A 14,782-nucleotide genomic window follows, 5' to 3' on the forward strand; every position below is an offset into this window, starting at 1 on the left:
GTGAGAAAACTAAGGCTCAGATTAGCCCCAGATGCAAAATCACATGTGTCCAATGAACTATTCATGCTCTTTGCACACACACGGGCTCTCCCCTGATGCAGAGTAACGATACGCTGAGTCACCGCTGAGAAACTGCCGATCCAGTCCTTGTGAGTGGGAGATGCCGTGCCGGGTGGGACATACCATCCCTCCGTGCACCCCACTGTACACAGCTAAACCATAAAGTGGTCCGCCCTTAACCGCAACAGGTCATGAAACACCTACATCTGCCATGAAATTGGGGGAAAGGGAAAGGGTAGACTGGACAAACAGGGAGGGAGCGTGACCTTGGACCTCGGAAACGGGAAAAGAGGGTACGAGGTACTTCTCTCCCCGCTGGCCTCCTCTACGGGCTCTCAGAAGCAGGGCTGAGAACCACCGATGACGAGGGCACAGGAAAGAGGACTCTGGAGTCAGTCACTAGCTGGTTCCCAAATACTTAACCTATCTTTGCCCCAGTTTCTCCGTTTGTAAAATGGGAAACACTAATAGCACATACCTCACTGGGTGTGGGAAGATGAAGTGGGTGTTTTCCACAAAGGGCTCAGAGAAGTGCCTGGCACACAACAAGCACTATGCGAACGGCCGAAGGCCTCGAATGCCCAGGAAAGGGCTTTCCGCAGGCCAACGGTGTTAAATGTTCTCTTACGCAGACGTGACAATGACAGCCCTTCTTCTTTCTTGTGGTCTGTCTTCCCTGTATATTTGACTCTGTATTTAAATGCAGAAAATAAATGGTAACCTCATGCCAGTTCACCTCCAGCTTCCCCACCCGTGTGTGAATTTACGAGCAGGAAAAAACAATAATAAAGTTCATTTTTAGGGAAAGTAATCTGTTGAGTTACTTTCTTTTTAAAGGAAGATTTTTCTTTTTAAGGGAGGGTCTCACAGTACCCTAGCGGAAAGAATAGAACAAGTTAAAATGGATGGAGGAAAGAGTCCAAAACAAAATGACACAGCACAGTGGTGCTACCTAAAAGCTGCCCAAATCTGAAACACTGGGCTGGTGAACGAGAATATCAGTGACCATCACATTACGTCATTTCAAGAAATTCTGTAGGTGAATTACATTTTGTTTAGTCTTTATTTTTGAGAGAGAGAGAGAGAGAGAGTGTGTAAGTGGGGGAGCAACAGAGACAGAGGGAGACACAGGAGCAGAAGCAGGCTCCAGGCTCCGAGCTGTTGGCACAGAGCCCTACACGGGACTCGAACTCGGGATCCGCAAGTTCATGACCTGAGCCGAAGTGAGATGCTCGAACGACTAAACCACCCAGACGCCCCGAATTACATCTCTTTAAATAAGCGTGGCTTCACCAAAACCTCTTTGTCATATGCACTTTCAAAAACAAGATTTCTTCCCCCCACCTTTTTTTTCCGTTTCTTCTTTCCATTCCCGAGACAAAGGTAAAGCAGATAGCGCGAAGATCCTCCATTTCAAAATGAAGACACGGAGAGTCAGAAGGCCTGCCCAAGGCCACCGCTGAGGTGAACCCCGATTTCTTAAACAGCAGCGCCAGCGGGGAGGTCAGGGGAAACGCGGCGGCCTGGGCAGCGAGGCGAAGCGGCGTCCAAAGCCCGCAGAGGCCTCTCCCCTCCGGGTCAGTCCCCGCGTGGGAACCCCGCGCGGGGCAGATGCCGTGGCGGCCGCCGCTGCGTCAGCGACGGGAGCCGGGGCTCGACTGGGAGGCCCGGTGCCGGAGGCCCCGTCGCCGCGCACTGCTCCCTGCCGCCCACCGAGCTACGCCAGCCGATCGGCCGGCCCGGCCGACAGTCTCTGCGGCCTGCGTGGCTCCTGGGCGCAGGCCCCTCCGCTCATCCCGGCGGCCTCGCCCGTGGCCAGTGCTCGCTGCTGGCCCTGGGCAGCCTCGCCCGTCCCCGATCCAGGGTCCACGCTCCCACGCCGCCCACCGCGCTAGCCCGCGCGCCGGAGGAGGAGGAGGAGGAGGAGGAGGAGGAGGAGGGGGGGGAGGAGGAGGAGGAGGAGGAGGAGGGGGGGAGGAGGAGGAGGAGGAGGAGGAGGGGGGGGAGGAGGAGGAGGAGGAGGAGGGGGGGAGGAGGAGGGGGAGGAGGGGGGGGGAGGAGGAGGGGGAGGAGGAGGGGGAGGAGGAGGGGGGGGAGGAGGAGGAGGAGGGGGGGAGGAGGAGGAGGAGGAGGGGGGGAGGAGGAGGAGGAGGGGGGGAGGAGGAGGAGGAGGGGGGAGGGGGAGGAGGAGGGGGGGAGGAGGAGGAGGAGGGGGGAGGGGGAGGAGGGGGGAGGGGGGGAGGAGGGGGGGAGGGGGGAGGGAGGAGGGGGGGAGGGGGGAGGAGGGGGGGGAGGGGGAGGAGGGGGGGGGAGGGGAGGAGGGGGGGGAGGGGGGGGGAGGAGGGGGGGAGGAGGGGGGGGAGGAGGGGGGGAGGAGGGGGGGGAGGAGGGGGGGAGGAGGGGGGGGAGGAGGGGGGGAGGAGGGGGGGGAGGAGGGGGGGGAGGAGGGGGGGGAGGAGGGGGGGAGGAGGGGGGGAGGAGGGGGAGGAGGAGGGGGGGAGGAGGGGGAGGAGGGGGGGGAGGGGGGGGAGGGGGGGGGGAGGGCGAGGAGGGGGAGGGGGGAGGGCGAGGAGGGGGAGGAGGGGGAGGGGGGGAGGGCGAGGAGGGGGAGGAGGGGGAGGGGGGAGGGCGGGGAGGGGGAGGAGGGGGAGGGGGAGGGGGGGAGGGCGAGAGGGGGGAGGGGGGAGGGGGAGGAGGGGGGAGGAGGAGGAGGAGGGGGGAGGAAGGGGAGGAGGGCCTGGGAGAAGCGTGCTGTTTGAAAATGAGCAGCTTGGCGTGTCCTTCCAAGCCTCCCATGATGCTGCCTACACAACAGCGGGCAGAAACGCTGGCCTTCTCACCCTTGCCGTGCTCGGCAACCGCCGCGCCGTGGATTCTGGAATCCGAAAAGGCCTGTCGCCAGCCACAGCAAACCGCGGGGCCGTGTGCAGACTGCGGTCCTCTGAGGCCGAAGCGCTCGGGGCGTGCAGAGAGGACAGGCGCAGGGAGGCCGTGCGGAGCAGGGACTCACACGCCCCGCGCAGGACGCAGGGAGGAGGTTCCCTCCCGCGCCAGCCGCCAGCCGAGGCAAACCGGCCTGTGTCTGAGGGCGCTTCGCGGACGCCTAGCCAACGTTAAGAGCTGGCTTCTTCATGGTTTACACAGAAAAGAATTCCATAAAGCCAGCGTTTCAAGCCGCGTACTTTCTGAGGACTGCGGTTGGGCCCGCCACCCCCGTGCCACCACCCGCCACCCCCGCGCCACCACCCAGACTGGCTGCAGGAATGGATAATCGCAGACCCGCAAGAGGACAATGGCCCAGATTCCCCCTCGGGCTCCACAGAGCCCGGGGAGCCGGGAAAGACAGGGCACTCCCCTCCTCGCCCCCCAGGATCGACACAAGAAGGCCTCTGTGGTGCAGGTTTAGGACAGGGTGACCTCTGACTCAGCTCTGAGGCTCAGGCTGGAGTGCCAGGATCATCAGACAACATGCCAACAAAGAGCACAGACTTCCAGTTTCCAAGATGTTTATTATGCACCATCAGTGAAGCAAAACTGTTGGGGGGGGGGGGGGCGTGGAGGTTGGGGAAGGAAAACTAGAAAAAAATGAAGTCATCATTCAACTTATTTGGCAATGACTGACCAGGCCCCAGAACTAGAAATGTTGCTTCATTATTCTGTCATAAATACCAAAAACACCAACAGGTGATTGAACATCTATTTACTCATTCACCGGCACTCACAGAACACGATGCACCGAGCAGTTTTAACCTGTCCTACAAAGGGGAGCCCGGGGGGCTCAATCGGTTAAGCGTCAGACTCTTGATTTCCGCTCAGGTTGTGATCTCAGGTTCGTGACTTCAAGCTCCAAGTCCGGCTCTGCACTGACAGCACAGAGCCTGCTTGGGATTCTTTCTCTTTCTTTGCCTCGCGCTCTCTCTCTCTCTCGCTCTCTCTCTCTCTCTCCCCCACCCTCAGCCACTCATGCTCACTTGTGCTCTCTCTCAAAAGAAACCCTAAAAATAAATAAACAAACAAACAAATAGGGAGGGGCACCTGGGTGGCTCAGCTGGTTAACCATCTGACTCTTGATTTGGGCTCAGGTCATGATCTCACGGGTCATGAGATTGAGCCCTGCATCGGGCTCTGCACTGGTAGCACGGTACCTGCTTGAGATTCTCTCCCTCTGGCCCTCCCTGCCCCCTGCACACATGCATGCTCGCTCTCTCTCTCTCTCTCTCTCTCTCTCTCCCTCTCTCCAAATAACTTTAAAAAACCAAATAAAAAATAAAAATACACTGTCGTAAAAATATCAACTCAGTTAATTCTCATCAACAACCTTATGAGATATAATATTATCCCTATTTTATATATGAGGAAACTGAAGCACAGACAAGTAAAATACTGTGCCCAATGTCACTCAGCTAACACATAGCATAACTGGATTAAAACCCAGTTAATGTGGCTCCAGAACCTTTGTTCTTAAGTGCTGCCTATACTGCCTAACATGCTAGAACTTATAAAATCTGCTGGTAAAAGATGTGTCCACTGGTCCTCAGAATCACCTTGTCATCCCATCCTGTGATATATCTACTATGCCTGGAACAAAACTCGTATTGTGCCTACTGAGGTAAACTAAGATGAACTCTACCTTCTGAGACACAAGAATAGAGAGAGAATACATATCCCAGCCAGAGAAAGTATTTCTGGGTGTTTACATCTGAAGGTATATGATATGTGTCAAAAAAGAGGTATGATTGCTAATTACTGTCACAGGACAGATGCTGCGGGTTTTTTTCTACTTGTTAGAAAAAGTCACTTAAGACGTTAATGATATTAACGAGGAAAATCAAACTTAACTCTCCCTCCACAGAACCTCAGTGAATACTGCTTGTCGTTATAAAGTTACAACTCATTTATACACATCTTCTCTAAATTTCGAAGTTGTTTGTTTTTAAGAATAAAAAGTGGAGGGAATCACGTAGAGTAAAAAAAAAAAAAAAAAAGCAAACGGATTTGAAGCAACTCTTTTACTTCCTTGCAAAGTAAGATAACAAGCCCAATAATAATAAACCCCACATGGCAGACTACTGCCAATGTATCAGCAAAGTTCCCTACTAGACTCACTGTCCTTTGAAACAATCTCACCCATTTATTTTATCTTCAATCCTCAGCAATGACCGGCAATGACTGGCACAGTCCCAATTGTCCATTAATATTTACTGTACTGCTAAACAAAAGTCAGTCCATGTGTTTGGACTGTTCGTGTCATTGGTCCAATCCAAAATCAAAGACTTAATAATCTCTCCAAAGAATACAGTTCTGTAACGTTAATTCACTAGTAATAACACCACTGTTGGGACAAAACAATCAGCTAACACAGCACAGGCAATCAGGATATTTAGGAAGTATAGTAACAATTAGCTTGTATCCAAATAGGTATAAGCTAGTATTCCCAAATATCAGGCAAATAACAAGACAGTTTAAGTGTTAAGATAAAGATCTTGGTTTCATAACAGATGAGGAAAAAAGAGAAAAAAAGATGTGGACGATGAGAGATGCTGAATACCGGGGAGACGGGGATCTCCCTCTCTGAGGGCCTCTGACCACAGACATCATTTATTTCACAGGGCCTGGGGCTATTTCTGCAAGAAGACAGAAAGCTCACCTAGACGGCATATACCAGCTCTAGAATTCCTTGGTTATATAGCATGTGAAACAAAACATACAACTGGGCCAAACCCGCAAATGAAGAAAAAAGGTGCCACTGCTTAGCCAGGGGACAATTTGAGGCTCTCCTGAATTTACATAAAACAAACATTTCAAAAATTTACCCCAGTGCCTAACAAACTTTCCTTAAAAGATCTTTTCTTTTAAATTAAAAACAGTAGCTTTATTAATGCACAACCCATTTCAAATTTGAAACACAACTCTAAGCCATACCTTGTGGAATGGAAAGCCATAATTGTAATGTGGAATGAGACCAACTGAAATCAATGTAAAATATCTGAAGTAAGTAAATACTTTTTTTTTTTCCTAGGGGGTAGTATAAAACGTATGAAATTACATAGTAAGAAGTTATTAATTTGAAATTATGAACTGGAATTGAGGACTTCAAAATATTCATAGATTTTTTTTTCCAAAGACTTTTGAAAGCAGAGAAAACCATATCGTGCTCTGGAAAAGCTTACCTTTCAGAAAAACAACATTTACTTTGCACAGCTGCTTGACCGTGTACTGCAGAGCAACAATAATCTGCATCCCCCCAAGCCCAGCACCGATTCAAGTGGAATTTTCAGGTTCACAGGTATTACACCGACTGGCTTCTACACACACACATTCATTATTTAATAGCTAATCCAATTTAATTATTAAACCTGAGCCAGGTGAGAACAGGAACCGTGTCAAGTTACCTGTAAAACAGACTATTATGGCAAGCAGGTTTATGAAAATTTCAATAATCACTAAGCAAATCACGAGCAGCAGAACATTACCGTGAAGTCAGAAGAAATAACCAACCACCAGGCACTCAAAAACATTTGCTAAATCAAAGACTAAAGGAATATTCGTTCAATGGGGGAAAATGGCTCTTCAAATTTATTTTTTTCCAAATAAAATGACTGTTGATTTAAACAGCAGCTATTGTGGATTTCACCTGGCTGTCCATGGTCCAGAAGGGGCACTGTCCCCCCCCATTAGGATCCACGCCCCCAGGGACAGAGGTGGGGCAGCCGCCTCAGCGATCCTGTCTATGATCCTATCCTCAAAGGGATTTTAAAGTGGGTTCTTCATCACTTGGTATTACAAAAAAATGTGCCTCTTCAACCATATTTCAAATTTCTTGTTTTATAACTTTATTTTCTGCTTGTTGTGGATGGTTTATGAAATATGCAAAATATAAAGAAGAAAAAAAAAATCAACCCATAATATCATCACCTAGAAATAAGCTTTTACCGCTTTGATATATTATGACCCATTTTGTGCACATATCCTTTCTGTAACTGAAACCATTATGTATACAAGTCTATATTCTATTTATTTTAATTGACACCATAATGAGCACTTTCCCATGTAATTAAAATTTCTTCTAAAAATTACTTTCATGGCTATATACATCTCATTGTTTAAATTTACCATAATTTGACTTCCTCTATTGCTGAATGACTAGGCTGTTTCCTCTAATTTGTCACAAGGATAAATTAAGCTGTAATGAACATCTTTTTGCTAAACCATACCAGAATATTTTTGCATACCAAAACTTTATCTGATTCTGATTCCTAAGATAAAGAGGAATTGCAAGGCAAAAAGTTACCAACAGCTTCAAATCCTGACCTGCATCGCCAAACTGTCTCCCAGACAGGAGGGGATCTCTCGGCCTCACCCTCACCGGCCCCCCAGGCCCCGGCACTGGGCGGGGTCGAGCAAGAGTGCTGCCGATCAGTACTCGCCCCGCCCCCCACCCCGCTTTCTGTGCCTGTGCAGAACGACTGCATTTAAAACAGTAAACAACTCGATTATCGTGGTATCACTAATCCCAATTTTTTGGCTCAACCTAGGAATAATTTGCTATAATACCGGGTGAAGTGAGCCTTCAGTTTCCTCATCTGGAAAGAGGAGTCAGGTTAATCCGCCTCTAAGGCTCTGCTGAGTCCTAACGTTTTATATCTTACCTGTCATAGTGCCGACACCCTGGGTGCAGGGGCCCACGGGGCACTGACAGAGGATTACAATGTAACGTAGCTCCTTAAAGCTGTTCAGCTGTTACTCATCTTGTTTTTCCTGGAGCAAATCATGAACAATAACTCTGCCAATTGGAAATACTTAAATACAATTGCCATACTGTTTTATAAAAAGAAAGATAGGATTTACTTCTGGTATTTAAATACACAACCTAGCTTTTGATTCTCAACTCAGGCTCTATAAAACTAGATGCAACAGCTGGAAATTCTGATTCAAAATTACGACTTCACGGAAAACCAGACGCTCCATGGAAGATAAGGTTTCCTGGAGAAGTGCAGCATTGTTAGAGGCCATCAAAAATCTGTATGAGATTTTCTTCAGAAAAACAGAAACCTCCAAGATACTACTGAGCATTAAGAATCTGCACATTAACAGAAAGATGAAGCCGCCAACCTGCAGGTCACGTTCCTTAGCAGCGATACAGCGAATTTATTTGATGCGCACACGTACAGCTCTTACCCTCCAGCCGTAACAGGCCTCAAAGTATCTGCAGGGTAACTCAAAATCACTGCATGTACAAAGAACACAAAATGACAACACTATTGCTTTTAATCCTGTGAAAATTACGTTAGGTTGAAAAGTACTAAAAATACCCTAAATATTATTTCAGCAGCAAATTCAAGCTTACTAGGTCAAAAACCTTACATGTAAACACCACTATTTTCATTCTTGAAAATTAAAAATTAATTTCATAGCATATAATACCGTTCAGGAACGAAAACATTGTCCCTTTTGTATCGTTTCAAAGGAAACTGAAAAGGTTAATAGATTTGAAGTCAAGTTTTACGTAAACATTTTACATGAAAGCTCTCGCCTGAATCAGGAGAGAAAAATACGGCTCTTTTACTAGACGCCCGGAGTCGAGGAAACCGTGAGTGGCAAAACAGCTCACGTGCTCACACACGAGTCCCAGGAGGCCGGGGGCGGCCACCCCTGGGGGTACGGGCGGGACTTGCCAGGGCACACCCGCACACACCTGTAAGGGGGACCGGTGTCCAGGCCCTCGGCGTCCACACACACTCGCTCCCGAGGCGGCCCTGCCTGGGGGTCTGCTGAAACCCACAGCCCCCCGGCTCTGCTTTCCCATGCGCCCTCCACAAGCACCTCTCCCACTTTGTACAAGAAGGATGCAGCCGTCACCGCACCTGAATCTAACCATGGGACACCGTCCTACATGCACATAAACACGTCTAGCGAAGGAAACTTGGAAGTGCGGGGTGAGCTGAGACCGGAAGCGGCTCCGCTGACCAGACGAAAAACCCGCTGCGGCTCTCCGGGCACCCAACTCTTCTCACTAAACTCGATGAAGGAAGGATCGCACTGAGCTGTCATCTGACAGGTTATTTTTTAAAGTTCCGAGGGCATCTGGGCATGTCACTCAGAGGAAGATCAAAGAACTGCGTGCAGTGGCTGTGCCCTAACAAACTCCTTCCATTCTTCTCCATTTATTTATGCAAGCAACGTTTCTTAGCTCTCATGTTGTAGGAGATGAAAAGGAAGAACGCAGTGGATATTGGACGCTGTCATAGCCTAGAAAAGAGCTATATTCACCCACCTGCACATGATCTAGTTAAAAACATGTGTTGCCTTAAGAGCTTTTAAAATTTTTATTTACTTTTGAAAGAGACAGAGCATGAGCAGGGGATGGGCAGAGACAGAGGGACACAGAATCCGAAGTGGGCTCCAGGCTCTGAGCCGTCAGCACAGGGCCCGACGCGGGACTGGAACTCACAGACCGCGAGATCATGACCTGAGCCGAAGTCGGACGCTTAACCGACTGAGCCACCCAGGCGCCCCTTACATGCCCATTTTTATTGCACAGAGGTATGAGAGAGTGATCCAATGAGTGATCAAAGTTTCACTTTAAAATGTCGTTTTATAATATCCTGGAAATCATAACCTTTCAACTGAACTTACAATGACAAATTATAGATGTCACCTTGAAATATAGGTATGTGTGTGTGTGTACATATTTTTGTGTGAAAGAATTTTTCAAATTTCTTTTAAAGGATAAATGAACAAAAATGCATAAAGGTTTATGGTCTGGTGGGGTGAAGAACACTGAACATATATAATTACACACGATTAAAATTCTACGAAGCAAACTCATAGGGAGACTATGAGCATAAAACAGAAGTGCCCAACCTAGTCTGGGGTGGGGGAGGGCCATGAAAAGTAAGCCTCAAGAGGACAAGGATTGCACCTGTCTTACTCACTTTTATATTCCCAGGGTCTAGAATAAACGACTGAAGGCAATGTTTGTGCTAAGAAATAAATAAAAATAAGGAATTGGCCTGGCAAAGACAGTGGAAGGAAAGGTGTTTCAGACAGAGGGAGCAGCATACGTAAAAGCTATGCGGCAGAGAACATGAAATGTTCAAGGAACCAAGCTGAATCATGTCAGGCTCACAATCTGTATTAGAGATTTTTTTTTTTTCCTAAAGAGGTAACTGGAAATTTTTTAATCAGGGAAGTGATATAATCAGGTTTATTTTTTTATATATTTATTATCTCTCAGGAAAAAAATATCTGTTGCTAATCAGGAAGAAAGTAGTCATTCATTCATTCATCAAATATTAACTGAGTGGTATGTGTGTCAGACACTATATTGGGCACTAGGATACAGGAGTAAACACACAAGGAAGCCCTGCTAGAACTTGCAATGTATCAGAAAGGATTTATGTTAAAAGAGTGAAGAGAGAAGCTAATTGGGAGACTAAGAGAAAACGCGTACTTGCAAATCATGGCTCTGACACAGGACGTGTGCCCAGAACATATAAAGACCTCTCTCACGCCTAATACCAAGAAAACAGTGCTCCATTTTAGAATGGGCAAAAGACTTGTACAGTCACCTCACTAAAGACGGCAAATAGGCACATGAAAGATGTATTGCGCCATTAGCCATTAGGGAAAGGCAAATTAACACGCATTATCACTACACGCTTTCTAAAATTGCTAAAATAAAAAATGCTGCCAATACCAAGTGCTGGTGAGGATACGGAGCACCTGGCACTCCCACAATTGCTGGTGATAATACAAACTGGTATAGCCACCGTGAAAAACAAGATGGTAGTTAACTGTTTTCAGTAACAGTCTATCGAGATAGAATTCATAGGGCATATAATTCCCCCATTTAAAGTAGGCTGTTCAGTGGTTTCCAGTATGTTTACAAGTTGTACAACCATCACCCCAACAAACGTGTTTTGTTTTCCCCATACCTCCCCAAACCCTCCCAGCCTCAGGCAACCAATCTACCTCCCCAATGTCTACCAATCTATGTCCCTGTGGATTTGCCCATTCTGGACATTTCTTATGAATGAAATCATACTATATGTGGCCCTTTGTGACCAGCTTCGTTCACCTGGCATGTTTTCAGGGTTCACCCATTTTGTAGTAAGGGTCAATACTTCATTTCTTTTCCTTGCCAATAATATCAATTGTATCTTATTTATCTATTCATCAGTTGATGGACATTCGGATTACTTTCGCTTTTTGACCATTATGAATAATGCAGCTAAGAACACTTGCGTACAGGTAGTTTTCTTATAACATTAAGCATATACTCACCATATGATCTAGCATTCCCACTTTTGGGTACTTGCCCTAGAAAAATGAAATTTATGCTCACCCAAAAACCTGTACACAAATATTTGTAGCAGCTCTATTCATAATCACCAAAGACAAGAAACAGCCCAAATGTCCTTGAACAGGTGATGGATGGCCACAGTACCTCCATATGATAGAATACTACTCAGTAATAAAGAAAGAACTATTGACAGATACACACACGTCTTGAATGAATCTCAAAAGGACTATGCTAACTGAAAGAAGCCCATTTTAAAAGAGTTAGATGCTATGTGATTCCATTTACACAACATTCTTGCAAACACAAAACTACAGCAAGGGAGACCAAGTTGGGCAGAGGGGGACAGGGAGACAGGTGTGGCTACAAAGGGATAACATGAGGGAGTTTTGGGGGAGTGATGAAACTGTCCTGGATCCTGATTATGAAATGGTTACCTCAAAAGAGAATGCGTGTGTGTGTGTGTGTGTGTGTGTGTGTGTGTAATGTTAAAAACCCACAGAACTATATAGCAGAAAGGTCAATTTTACTTTCTATTAATTTTTAAAATTTTACGTGAAAAATTTAAAGCTATGGTTAAGAAAAAAAGAAACTAATGGAAAGACACACACGGACTCTCCCAGCATCTTATGCTCCAGCTTTGGATAGTAAGCGTTCCTTAACTGCATGCCCATCATCACCCATCAGTCACCGTGCCAGAGAGCTGATCTCAGAACAAATGACTTTGGCCATCCTAACACAGATGGACAAGGTATTCTGAATCCAAATGTGGGTGTTTTTGCACTTAAATACTAGCATGCCTCCCATAACTGCTTGGGATAATTATGAATCATTACTAAATAAATCAATCACAATAACACCCCACCTAGAGTTTAAGACACAGGAATGCCTAGGTGGAAAGCACCTGATTTCAGGACTTTTTGCCCAGGGCTCATATCCTAAACCACTACTGATTTTTGTTTTCTGTGTGTTCAAGATGTCTTAAGTCTGTCAGGTGGCCTTTCCATACTTCCCATTTAAGCTGCTTTGGAAGAAAACAGCCTCTCTTTGGACCCCCCCACCCCCCTTCTTGCCTCTTGTTTATGCTACATAGCCTATATTTAACTTTAGATGATACCAAACAACTTCCAAGTTTGAAAATCCAGGGTTTTGGGTTACAGTGAGAAACACAAGGAAACATCACTTTAATTATGTAGATTTTATATATGAAGTTTATTACTCTGAAGCAAAGACTGAGTCCAAAACTTCAGGAGGTGGCGGGGGTGGGGGTACAGAAGGGGAGAGTAGTACACCCCAAAATGTCAGGATCATTATTCTAAAATCAACAAGAAGGAGTTGGGGCACCCAGGTGGCTCAGCCAGTTAGGCATCTGACTTTGGCTCAGGTCATGATCTCACGGTTCGTGAGTTCGAGCCCTGCATCGGGCTCTGTGCTGACAGCTCCAAGCCTGGAGCCTGCTTCGGATTCTGTGCCTCCCTCTCTCTCTGCCCCTTGCCCGCTCACACTCTGTCTCTGTCTCTGAAAAATGAATAAACGTTAAAAAAAATTCTAAATCAACAAGGAGGAGCTGGTTGGTAACCAAAACTGAACTGAACTTGGGAGTCAAAAGACACCAATTTGAATGATCATGGTTTTGCTTATAATCTAGTCAGACTCCAAACAGATAATAAATAATAACCATAGTATGTTAAAAATAACATAATAAACAGTGTCAGTAAGGTATGTTAAATGGTGATAAGTGTTATGGGGAGAAAAAAAAGTAGTAGAGTAAGTGAAGGGAAATCAGGTAGAATATGGGGAAAATCTAGGTTGAACGTGGGGAAAGAGGTGAATTCTAATTGTAACGGGGTGGTCAGGATGGTCGCATTGAGAAGATGATGTGTAAGGACACGTTTGAAGGAGGGGAGGTTAGCCACAGAGTTAGCCACACAGATATGTGGGGAAAGCATTCCAAGTCCAGGGAGCAAGTCCCCTAAAGTTCCCTAAAGGCCCAAAGACAGGGATATTCCTAGCATGTGTCTACTAGAAACCTCCAAGCAGAGATGTCAGGCAGGTAATCAAACAGAGAGTTGGGAAGAGAAGTCTAAGCTGGGAATAAAAACTGGAGAGTTACTGGAATTCAGATAATAGTGCTGTGAGGCTGGATGAGATCATCATCATCATTCTTTGAACAAATATTTAATGAGTGCCTGTGTGTCAACTCTGTGCCAAAGAGAGGGGAAAGAGAGAGAAAGAAACTCAGCCTCACAAAATACTCCACGGTTCAACTCTAGTTTAAACAGAGCAATTGAGGGGAGGCCAGGGGGAAAGAAACAGAGAGATAATCCCCAGTCATGGTTTTAAAAAAAAAAAAAAAAAAAAAAAGGCCAAAGAAAATTTAAAGAAAGATTTAGTGTAAAATGTAGGTTAATACTAAATCTGATTCTTAAAAAAAATTTTTTTTAACATTTATTCGTTTTTGAGAGACAGAGAGAGGCAGAGCATGAGCGGGGGAAGAGGCAGACAGAGGGAGACAACAGAATCCGAGGCAGGCTCCAGGCTCTGAGCCCTCAGCACAGAGCCCGACGCGGGGCGCGAACTCACAAACTGCAAGATCACGACCTGAGCCAAAGTCGGTCAACCGACTGAGCCACCCAGGCGCCCCGTTACTAAATCTGATTCTTAATCTCGGTGTTAAACTGCAGGGCTCTCTACGCGCAAAGTCTCAGATCATCACTGACACTGCTCATCAGCCTGTTCATTGAGAAATCCACGAACGGGAGTCGGAACGTACCTTCTTTCTGAAAGTTTCAAAGAGGAACTTTGGCTGCCCAACCCACGTAAATACAGATGCTGGCTGTGCCTCCCGCCAGCAATGCTAGATCAAGGCTGTTCCAAGACAGCGTTAGGTTTAGTTCCACATATCTGAACTTTTCTTTTCATCATAGCTGTTCATAAAAATGGGTATTTCATTCCTCCTATATGAGCCGAATGTGGACCTTGAGAGGTATTTTATTTTATTGTTTTTTAAATGTTTATTTATTTTTGAGACAGAGAGAGACAGAGCATGAACGGGGGAGGAGCAGAGAGAGAGAGGGAGACATAGAATCCAAAGCAGGCTCCAGGCTCTGAGCTGTCAGCACAGACCCCAACACGGGGCTCGAACCCACGGACCATGAGATCGTGACCTGAGCCGAAGTCGGACGCTTAACCGACTGAGCCACCCAGAGGCCCCTCAAGAGGTATTTTAGAGAAGGCAGCATAATTTTGATGCAATACTAACAGCGACTCATGAGTGAGTGGGCTTTGCTTCAAAAGTTTGAGTTTGGAATATGTTGTTTAGGAACCCAAGAGACAACAAATGTCCATCCGAACCTGGGTGGCAGCTGAATTAACAGTCCCTCTAAACCCAGGGGATGGGATATCTGTACATGAGGTCAG

General features: G+C 46.6%; 1 protein-coding gene across 6 annotated transcripts in view; it reads right to left on the bottom strand.

Annotated features, from left to right (window-relative positions):
• Positions 1 to 14,782, bottom strand: part of STX18 (syntaxin 18) — a 130,187-nt gene that overhangs the window by 82,973 nt on the left and 32,432 nt on the right. The window contains exon 1 of one of the 6 annotated variants that reach the window (XM_019453719.2): positions 2,901 to 3,167. The exons of the other annotated variants lie outside the window; for them this stretch is intronic. The gene's annotated coding sequence lies outside the window, so the exon portion shown is untranslated. Of the gene's footprint in view, positions 1 to 2,900; positions 3,168 to 14,782 lie in introns of those variants that run through there. 6 annotated transcript variants of the gene reach the window in all.

The sequence above is a fragment of the Panthera pardus genome, unplaced genomic scaffold (genome assembly GCF_024362965.1).
Source record: "Panthera pardus isolate Hobbes unplaced genomic scaffold, ASM2436296v1 HiC_scaffold_13, whole genome shotgun sequence".
Lineage (NCBI taxonomy): Eukaryota > Metazoa > Chordata > Mammalia > Carnivora > Felidae > Panthera > Panthera pardus.